This window comes from Xenopus tropicalis, chromosome 8 (genome assembly GCF_000004195.4).
Source record: "Xenopus tropicalis strain Nigerian chromosome 8, UCB_Xtro_10.0, whole genome shotgun sequence".
NCBI classification, from domain to species: Eukaryota; Metazoa; Chordata; class Amphibia; order Anura; family Pipidae; genus Xenopus; species Xenopus tropicalis.
In genome coordinates this window covers 96,040,189-96,051,322 of record NC_030684.2, presented here as the reverse complement: position 1 = coordinate 96,051,322, position 11,134 = coordinate 96,040,189, and positions in this window count along the sequence as shown.

The window sequence follows — 11,134 nt, the reverse complement described above, 5'->3', positions numbered from 1 at the left end:
AGCAGAAGGAAACTTTTAATCACTGGAAGGTAACAAAAGTTAGGCACCCCCCAGTAATTGTAATCACTTACCCCCAGACGTTTAAGCCAAAAACTGCCCTGGCCCGGAGTGTTTCTGCAGAACTTCTTCAAAGTGATCTTTCTTCTTCTTCTCATTTCTTTTTGCACAGGTACGCACATGCACACTAGAGTAAGGGTGAAGACACACGGAGCTACTAGTAGCAGCTACTTTTTCGCGGCTACTTAACGCCAGAAAATACCCTGCCATAGACAATGCTAAGAAATACCTCTGCTAAAACACACAGAGACAATTATCAGTATATGATCAGCATTGTCTATTTTAGTATCCATGACAATTAGCTGCTACCAGTAGCTCTGTGTGTCTTCACCCTAAAGAATTGGCTTCATTTCAACATTTGGCTTTCACTCTTCCGTGCATGTGCCTGCCCAAACTGGAATGTAAAGAAGATGGAAGAATCTAAAGAAGATGGCATGAGATTCTTCTGCAGAAACACCCTGGGCCAGTGTAGATTTTAGCAAAGTGATTTTAATCACTGAGAGGCACCTAACATTTTGGCATCCCCCGGTGATTTAAACTTTAACTCTCCTTTAAAAACACACTGCAGGTAGGGAACCTAATTGGGCAATTTTTTTTTTGCCTGTTTTGGGTCTCTGGATGTGCTTGTTTGTTCCAGTGGCCCTAATTTGTATAACCCTGTAGTCACATTATGTGGAAGTGCTAAACAATGTGAATCACTGCATTTAATAACAGTAATCCTGGAGGGCATGAAGCCTGACTGCATCTCTATAACCCACTGCCAGCTGTCCAGCAGCCGCCCGCACATTGATCTCAGATAACCTGCAACCTACGAGGATGTGCACTGATCTCACACTGACTTGTCAGGGATTGTTCTGAGGTTCTGAAGCTCTGCTTCATATAAACTTGAAAATCAGCAAATTTGACGTTGTTTCTTTTATTTGTTATTATGTTTTATTTATATAGTGCAGACATTTTAATCTTAAGGTCTCTATCATATTCACACGCAGTAGGGTCATTTTAACCACGAGTCAGTTAACCTGCCTGTATGCTATTGAAGTGTGGGAGGAAACAATGTACCCGGAGGAAACCCACAGTGACACGGGGAGAACATATAAACAGATAGTGCTCAGACTGGAATAAAACTCAAGACTCTGGCATTGCAAGGCCTGCCCATTATTATTATTATTTATATAGTGCCATCAATTTACCCTGCCCTTTACAGAATAGAGGGGTACAAAAGACAGAACAGTTAACATGTACATATAAACAATTCACAAAAATGGTTTGCAGTTACATTTAATGAGGATTGGAGACACTAGGGGGAGTGCCCTGCTCGCAAGAGCTTACACTGAGCCAACATGTGTTTTATGGCCTTCCTACAAATATTATTATTACCACATATTTATAAAGCATACAAATGATATCTAACAATATTAAAGGAATACTGTCATGGGAAAACATGTTTTTTTTCAGTTAATAGAGCTTCTCCAGCAGAATCCTGTATCGAAATCCATTTTTCAAAAACACAAACAGATTTTTTTTAATATTTAATTTTCAAATTTCACATGGGGCTAGTCGTATTCTTCATTTCCCAGGGTGCCACAGCCATGTGACCTGTACTCTGATAAACTTCAGTCACACTTTACTGCTGAGCTGCAAGTTGGAATGATATCACCCCCCTCCCAGCAGCCGATCAGCAGAACAATGGGAAGGTAGCAAGATAGCAGCTCCCAGTAGATACCAGAATAGCACTCAATAGTAAGAAACCCAAGTCCCGCTTGGGACTCCTCCAGTTACACGTGAGTAGGAGAATCAATAGGTTACCAGAAAGCAGTTCTAATGTGTAGCGCTGGCTCTTTCTGAAAGCTCAGACTCAAGCACAATGCACTGAGATGGCTGCCTACACACCAATATTACAAATAAAATTGTAAATGGTAGAGTAAATTATTTGCAGTGTAATTTAGAAATAAAAAAGTACACCATAATGACAGAATTCCTTTAACTCACATATTTTCTGTACATTTTTAAATCTGCAAAATTAACAGCACTTGTCTCGTAAATATGAGAATTTTATTATTATAGCACGTGGCCATTAAAGAGATACTGACACCAGAAATGAAAACGTTTTTACATCTATCAAAACATTGTCTTTAACGAGCTTTATAATTTTGCCATAAAAGTATTTGCTGATGCTTTTCCATTCCTTATCTGATCCCCCATGTTCCTCTATGAGGGGGCGGCCATGTTTGTGCAGCAGTAGGCTGTTAGCATTAGAAGCTATAACTGACAGGCTGAGAAGGGACAGGTTGGCAAAACAGTCAGGTTTAGGAACTTCAAGCAACATTTACATACAAAACCAGCCCCAACAGTGAAAAAAGATCAACATGACCTATAGGTAACATTTTATGTAGATTCATAATTTAAAAAGTCGTTTTTTCGTGTCAGTATCACTTTAAGTATTTTAAGGAGAAGTAAAGGAAAAATCAAAATGTGGGTTCCAATTTGTTAAGCAGCTGAAGCCCTGAAGATGGCTTTCAGAAGAAAGTACCTTGGGCCAATGAAGAGTGCTAGCTAAGGGTAGCAAGAAAACAAGTAGTTTACAAGCCCTGTCATAACCACTTAATACATTTTACATAGAGTATAACTCTCTACCTCTCAATGCATGCTGAAAAGAAACTTTCTGGGTAATTTAGTGATACTAAGGGGCACATTTATCAAAGTACGATTGCTTCTGAATACAAAAATTCATATTTTTCTAATTTATAGAACTGTGTGTATTTTCTGCATTTTTTGTCGCTTATTTGTGTGACTTTTTCGTACTTTGTGACAAATTTGTCGCAACGACTACGAAGGTTTCGGATTCATTAAAGCTTCGTTATCATGACTTTCCTTTGGCTAGGTTGGAGCTGCAGAGTGCCATTGAGCCCTATGGGAGACTTTCCTTGGGCCAGGTTGGAGCTACAGAGTGCCATTGAGCCCTATGGGAGACTTTCCTTGGGCCGGGTTGGAGCTGCAGAGTGCCATTGAGTCCTATGGGAGACTTTTCTTGGGCCAGGTTGGAGCTGCAGAGTGCCATTGAGCCCTATGGGAGACTTTCCTTGGGCCAGGTTGGAGCTGCAGAGTGCCATTGAGCCCTATGGGAGGCTTCCACAAACACAGAAGGATCAAAAGTCAAGTCGGATACGAAATTTTTGTGACTTTCGTATCGCCAATACGATATTATCGTGACTATTACAATTTTTTCTGAAGCATTTTCGTGGCATTTCCGATCATCAGAAATTATTGTATCTAATCCGAATTTTACCCATTTCGGGATTCATACTCTTACTTTGATGAATATGCCCCTAAGCGTACACAAAAGTACACACTTTTTGTGGCATCTACAGTACCCATCTACACTCTACCCAGACTTGCATAATTAAAATGGGTAAATTGAATTAAAATATCTGCAGAGACAGAGCTGTCAACCCTTCTAGATTTTTAGGAGTTACCCAGATTTATATACTGTGCTAGGCGGAAATGTGGGTGTAAATCGAGGTAGTAAAAAATGCCTGGAATTTACTTAAAGGAGGTTGCAGACTGGCCTTGGAGACACCAGAGCAGAAAGTATCATGTGTGCCATTGGCCTAATTCTAATTTTGATAGGGATGTTTTGGTTGGCTGGCTCATAAACTGATAACCCCTTCATGAAAAGATTTGAGAGCCACTGAAAAGTCTATGTCTGCTTTTTCTGCTACTCCAAGAAAGTGGCTTGTTCTGTTTGAAGTTCAATAAATGAGTAATAAAGGTGGGTCACCATCAGGCACCCAATACATATGGGCAGGCGAGGCAAGACACCTTTCCTGTTATAGCACTAAAAACACTTTTAAAAGGATTAACAATTGGGAAATTACAGGGCATTTTTCTCTTAAATGTGTTATGAAATAAGGCTTTATACACACATGAATGGGAACCGGCTGAGATCAAAGCTGCTACATTCATGTTGGTGCTATACAAATAAAAGATAATAATAATAAGTGGCTGCTTAAGGGGTTACTCTTCATATATTATTAGCTTAATTTTGAACACGAACTAAAACGACATGATTGGAAAATACAGTATAACAATGGGATCACTAGCTATAAGAGCCATCATTTATTTATTTCCTGGTACAGGTATGGGATCCCCAGAAACCCATTATACAGAAACCTCTGAATTACAGGAAGGCCATACCCCATAGAGTCATTTTTAAGCACGATTTGAGCATAATTTCTCTATAATTATAAAAGTGTGAACTTCAGCCTAACTAAGCTGCATGAATCCATATTGGTGGCAAAATATTCACGGATACTATGGAAAGGTACCTTATCTGAAAAACCCCAGATTCTATACCTGCATTTACATAACATTGACAAATTTTCAGAGCACTTTACATTCAAACACACTGTGGTCACTTTATCAGTAGCCAATTAACCTGTCTGTATGTTTGTAGGAGGAATCCAGAGGAAACCCATGCAGACACAGGGTAAACTCCTTTGACATTGTGCCAAAGCCAGAATCAAACTCAAGGCCGCAAGGCAGAAGTGCTACCTGCTGAGCCACTTTGTTAATGGCTAGAAGGTATACCTTTTGATGAAGGTTAATAAACCTTGAATGCCTGTATAGGCATCAGCTTTATATGTATCAAGCAGTCTTTTGAGCCTGACACAAACTAGAATAAGGAATGTTGATATAGCCAGATCACTGAATTAAATCTGACTGGATAAAACAAAAGAGAACTTTGAGCGACTTCCTTATTTAATATACCCTCAAGTCACAATCACCCTCATCAGCCAATATCTGATGGCTCGTGTCATTTCTTTTTCTTATCTGCATTAGTGAGTTGAAACTTGCTGCACACTTTGTTGTACTTGGTCTAAAATTGTTGCTTTCTGCTGATACATATGTTCAATCCTATGGCATACGTATAGTTCATTTAAAGGTTTTTGCCACCATAAGTCTCCCGAATCTTGGCAGGGGGAATAACTTGAGAAAAGGATATCTATCAAAGCTCTTAATGCAAAATAGAGAAATTATAATTATTTGTAATTAAAAGTGGTATTTTTGATTGATAATTAGATTGAACAGATAATCCCTCTGCATTAGGCACTCCTGCTAACAAAACAGCCACAATAAAAGATATGTGGAAGGGGGTTTTAACCTGGTGATATAATTATCAACCTTTGCAAGGGCCATACAGGAGTATCTTCAGTTTACCTGTTTGCCCTGTTTAGCTCAAGAAATAACAGAAATGAAAGAGGCAGCATACTCCCCAGTGAGTTCAGTAAATAGGTCTTGTGCTTACATTTTGTCTATTGTTATAAAAAATTATATTATAAGAACTACATATAAGTATGTAGAAGCCCTACTCACTGGACATATCTGAACCAAAAAATTGTTATAGTGTAATGGAGAGGGAGGATGCATGGATTGCTGTGGTTGCATTGCTAAGGTAATGTCATAATGCAGCTCACTTGGCAATGGATAAGGACTAGGTATCATTGATGCATAAAATTCATCAGCTATTGCTCCACTCGATTCCAGTTCAGAACTTGCTAGCTCCCATTTCTGCAAGGTGATTTGCACTCTTTTTTGGGCGATGGAGTGCATATAAAGACTGCAACTCATTTGGTTTGGCTAAGCTGCATATTTGTGGGGACAAGTCTGAAAAAAGCCCCCCCACCCCAAAGTAGTTATTAATAGAAGTGCAGGTTTGTTGCCTAAAACCTTTAGCCTTGTGTGGAGCACGGTTCCAGCTGGATCCAGAAACATGTATCAGTTACTGGGATGATGCCACCAGGCTAATTTGGCCCAAAAGTCATAATACACTGCTGTGTGGGCTGTATTAGCATTCAGTTTCATATGCTGCTGAATGAAACCTCTCCAGTATCTGCTATCACTCAGATGTGACATTTCTGCTAAACGCAAGGGGAATACCAGAGATAAGGCACATATCCACTGTTTGCTCAGTGAAGTCACCCTGCGTTGCCTCTGTCCTAGACAGTCTGCAGTGTACGGCTACTCATTGCTTGCTGAGGGGTAGAGTGTTTTACGTAATAAGCTACAATATCACCCAAGAAATAGTATGAGCATTAGTAACCCTCTTCAGGGTGACTTATTGTCCACTTTTTTCCAGGCCGTAACAGTCTAATTTATAACCCAAGGTGAGAGTAAAAGAAGAAGAGAGGAGAGAGGAGAGGGAATTCCTGTGCTGAAAGTTAGGGCACTTTGTAACTCAGGTTAGATGTGCTGAAACAGCTCATGCATACAGGTGAAGGGATCTCCATAAGTATTGAATTAAATTTCTAAATGTCTCCACCCTGGCACCCAATTAATTTATACTTTCAATTGCTTATTATTGAGAAATACAGCGGTTTATAGATAAGATTCATGTTTTAATACTTAGCTATACTTCCGGGGCAGCAGAATCTGTGCTGGGTTATTTCTGTCAAAATACCCACACATGTCATTTCTATTGCCATAAGGCTTGTGCATCCTTAGACACCAGTATGTTCTGTGAGGCAAGGCATTGCTTGTGGATCACTAGTCATATTCACGGCAATACAGTTTAAAAAGTTGGACAGAACATTCCAGAAGTATTGTATACTAAATATGCCTTTATTTGCTACTATGACCATGTTCATGCAAACTATAACCCAGAACATTAGTGAAGATTCATTTTTAATACATTAAATACATTCTATACCTTATGGCATTACAGGGTATAAAGCTTATGAACAACATCAAGACAAATCTATTTTGGTATGTCCTAACCAATTACTGCCAGATGGAGCCATACAACTCTCTGCATCTGTCTGTATACTGAATAGAGACTCCTTGTACAGTTTAAATGTAGCCTAAGGCCTGTGCCACATGAAAGATATTCATTCATTACTTTAATGTGCCTGCAGTGTCCTCCTATGACTGTAGCAATATTGTAGCCATATGGGTGTCAACGGAGACATTTGTAGGGCATGTAAGAGACAGCATTTTTCGGATCAGCACTAGCAAACTCTGAATCCCCATGCTGAGTGCTGGCCTATGGCTGCAACTGAGTATAAAATAAATGAGCTGAAAAGAGAGAGGGCTCTCCACTGACAAACACATATATATAACTGGTGATCTCTTTTTAGGGAGGATCTTCATTATCCATTCTCTTATGAGCTGGGAGAGGGCTAAATGTTATTCTATCAAAAGGGCTGACCAAAGCAAAATAAAGTTTGTAGATCATTTGATGTTCCTAATCTCAAACCTGGGCCAGAAATATGGATATTAGGAAGTAGCTGTTAGTAGTTGATTTTCTAAATCAGCTTTTACAAGCCTTTCCTTGACAGCAGGCAGACCTGTGCTGTCACCAAAATTAACAAAGTCCTGCTGATCCTTTAGAGGTCACTTGAGTTCCATGCTGATCAGCACCATGGCTCTTCTACAAATTCTTGTTGTCCTTTAGCTTGTCGCATTCCTTTGCTGACCTAAGTCATTCAACCTTAGCCAATGCACTTTACAACTGAGACAACCATTTGTCCCCATAAAAAATGTACAAAGTACATACGGACAGTGCAATAATTCAGTTTATGCATTTAGCCTCTTAAAATTCTATTGTGTCCTTTTTATTTGACTGTGCACCTTTAAGTTACCATACCAGTTATCTAAAGCCAAGTAAATGACTGTATTTACAAAGGGCAACACCAACTAATTACTATCTGCATACCAAGCCCCCCCCCCCCTTCTTACTACTCTGTACTCTTCCTCGCTTATTGTATGAGTAGATACAATTCCCACTGATCCCCACCCCATCTTGTCTGTTTTGCCTTATCCTTGTGGCATTTGCAAGGGTCTCATGATCCCACTTGCTCTCTTGATCCAACGCCCACCCATCCAATTGTTGCAGCCTATACTCCTACATTAACACACATTCAGTTCACTGTATCTCCTGTTAGTTCCCACATCTCATTTAAATGTGCCTGCTTTAAGTCACATCTTAACAGAGGTACTCTTGACCCCTCTAATCTCTTTAATTACCTTCTCATCTCTCTCCTTCCACTATCTGAAAATCTCCTGGAATTTCTTGTTTTCCCTAGATTACATTTGTGATGGGCAAACAAAACTGATCTCTAGCAGAAGTGAGCACATCTATCTGTAACCATTAAAATCAGATGCTAAACATAAGAATTCATGCTGTGACAACTTCACTGTATCATCATCATATTAGGGATACTGTCATGGAACATGTTTTTTTCAAAACAGATCAGTTAATAGAGCTTCTCCAGCAGAATACTGCATTGAAATCCGTTTTTCAAAAACACAAACAGATTTTTTTTATATTTATTTTGAAATTTCACATGGGGCTAGTCATATTCTTCATTTCCCAGGGTGCCACAGCCATGTGACCTGTGCTCTGAAAAACATCAGTTACACTTTACTGCTGAGCTGCAAGTTGGAGTGATATCACTCTCCCCCCAGCAGCCGATCAGCAGAACGTAGGGAGCAAGATAGCAGCTCCCAGTAGATATCAGAATAGCACTCAATAGTAAGAAATCCAAGTCCGGCTTGGGACTCCTCTAGTTACATGGGAGTAGGAGGAACAATAGGTTACCTGAAAGCAGTTGGCTCTTTCTGAAAGCTCAGACTCAGGCACAATGCACTGAGATGGCGCCTACACACCAGTACTACAACTAAACAAAATATATTTGTTGGTTCAAGAATAACTTTTTAAATGGAAGAATGAATTATTTGCTATGTGACCAGTGTAATTTAGAAATAAAAAGTATATCATAAAAATCATGACAGTATCAGGAAAAAAAGTACCAAACCATCAGCTTTAAAGGGGTTATTCATTTTTAAATTAACTTTCAATAAGAGTACTTTTCTGAGATAATTTTCAACTGACCTTCATGTTTTATTTATTTATTTTTAATTATTTCTCTTTTTGTTCAGCAGCTCTCTAGTTTGGAATTTTAGCAGTAATCTGGTTGTCAGGGTTTAAATTACCATAAAAAATGAAGTGGAAGTGGTTTAAATGAGAGACTGATATATTTAATGTAGGGGCTTGAATGGAAAAATAAACAACAATAACAATAAAATAGTAGCCTCACAGATAGATTTTTAGCTGCTAGGGTCAGTTACCCTCATTTAAAAGCTAAAAAGAGTCAAAATAAGAAGGCAAAAAATTAATAATGAAGACCAACTGAAAAGTTGCTTAGAACTAGCAATTCTATTACAAAGTTACCTGAAAGATGAACCACCCCTTTAACTAACCATTTCTGAATGGACTAGGAGTTAAGCAGGTTTCATACAGACAACAAAGATTTAAACCTAAATATTTGTGTATATAAAGGGTATAAGTAAAAATGATGGTGCTATAGGCCCTGTGGAGACAGGGGGACCCCTCAGTTTACTATAAAAAGTGTTATAGGTAAAGCATCTCTGACATCTTCTTCCATTTTATCATGTATCAAGTTATCTTCCTTCAGTTTCAACCACATTTTCTTCTGTTAGGAACAAAGATGATAAGATCGGTGAGATGATGCCTTGTTAGCTAATAATATAAAATCACCATCAAATGGCACTAAAGTAACCTAAAGACATAACAAAACAAATGGATTGTAAATAGCAGGCATTTCATGTGTGGCCAAGGAACTTTATGCTCTTTGTATATAACATTAAATTCCATTTCAGCCATATGTTTCCCTTTTCATGTTAATGTGGGTCATTCCACAGCCCTGCCAGAAGGCGTTTTATTCTATAGTATAGAGCAGTATATTACAACTACAACTGATTTACATGTAGAGGAAACTCCTTCTCATTCAACAAAAGAATGTAAATAAATGATCATTTCATTATAAACATTGTGTGTCACAGGCAAAGACAAACATTGGGCATTCCTCATATTATCAAAAATGGGTGGGAAGCCAATACATTGGATGATCACTGTTAAAACAAGGCACCACACACGTCAGGAGAATGGCTCATAGGGTTGCCACCTTTGCCGGTGGCTTAACCTGAACAAAGGGGGTGGGGCTGATGGCATATGGGGTAGGCAGTAATGCTGGGGGTGGGCATGATGATGTCAGGGGAGGCCATGACAATGTCAGGTGGGGTTATGACCCTGGGGTGGGGATATTGCATGACGCAATTGGCTGGATTTCTGTGCACTTATCTCAATGTTTAAAATCGGACATTGTCAGATGCTTTTTCCATTGAAACAAATTGTTCTGTGTTGTGATGTGTGAGCCATGTGATATCAAAACAAAGTTTTGATATAACAGTATGTTGTATTCTTCTGAGAACTATTTTTAATATAGGTGGAATAATTTGCAGAGATTAAACACCAGAGAAGAGAAGCAGTAATGAATGCAGAATTTTATGAGATTTGTAATAATAAAAATGAAATGAGTGGAAAATATAAACCTATGATCCATGTAATAACTGTATTGTGTGTGCACAGAGCCATCAGGAGAGCAGCTAGCTCTAGCTTATGTAGGCATGAATGAGTTAATCCTTAAAATGCCTAGCAGGGTAAAGTTATGTATACAAGGAACTATTAGCCACAAATTCCCATTTAGGTTGTGTTAATTTGCAGTATTTTGTATACAAATTCAGTACTTCAGAGGCACTTATGTGTCTTTTCTCTTTTATGTTTACATAAAATAAAGCTGATGTCTAAACATGAGATCAAGAGCCATTCTTGAACATTTTTATTGACAAGAAAAACATTCCTTTTTCTAACAGTGAACTCATCTCTTACCTAATTTAGCCAGATGCATATACCAGGCAGCTTGTGTGGCCATAAATCACCTTTATGTTCTGCACTAAATCTACCCTGTTAGATTTATCATCAACCATTGTGTTCCATTTGATTTTTAACAGGCTGGAGAAAAGCTACCTATTCATTATACAGATTCATGCCACCATGCCAAGTCTTTATTGTGGGCTCTAAAATGTATTAGTTAAACAGAGAATTTTCAAGGGACAGCTGCATTACTGTACAGTGGAAAAACACGGTAATGGCTCAGCACAACTGAATCCTATCCCTTTTCATCTAAGAAAAACTCCAAGCTTTGTATTTTGACACATT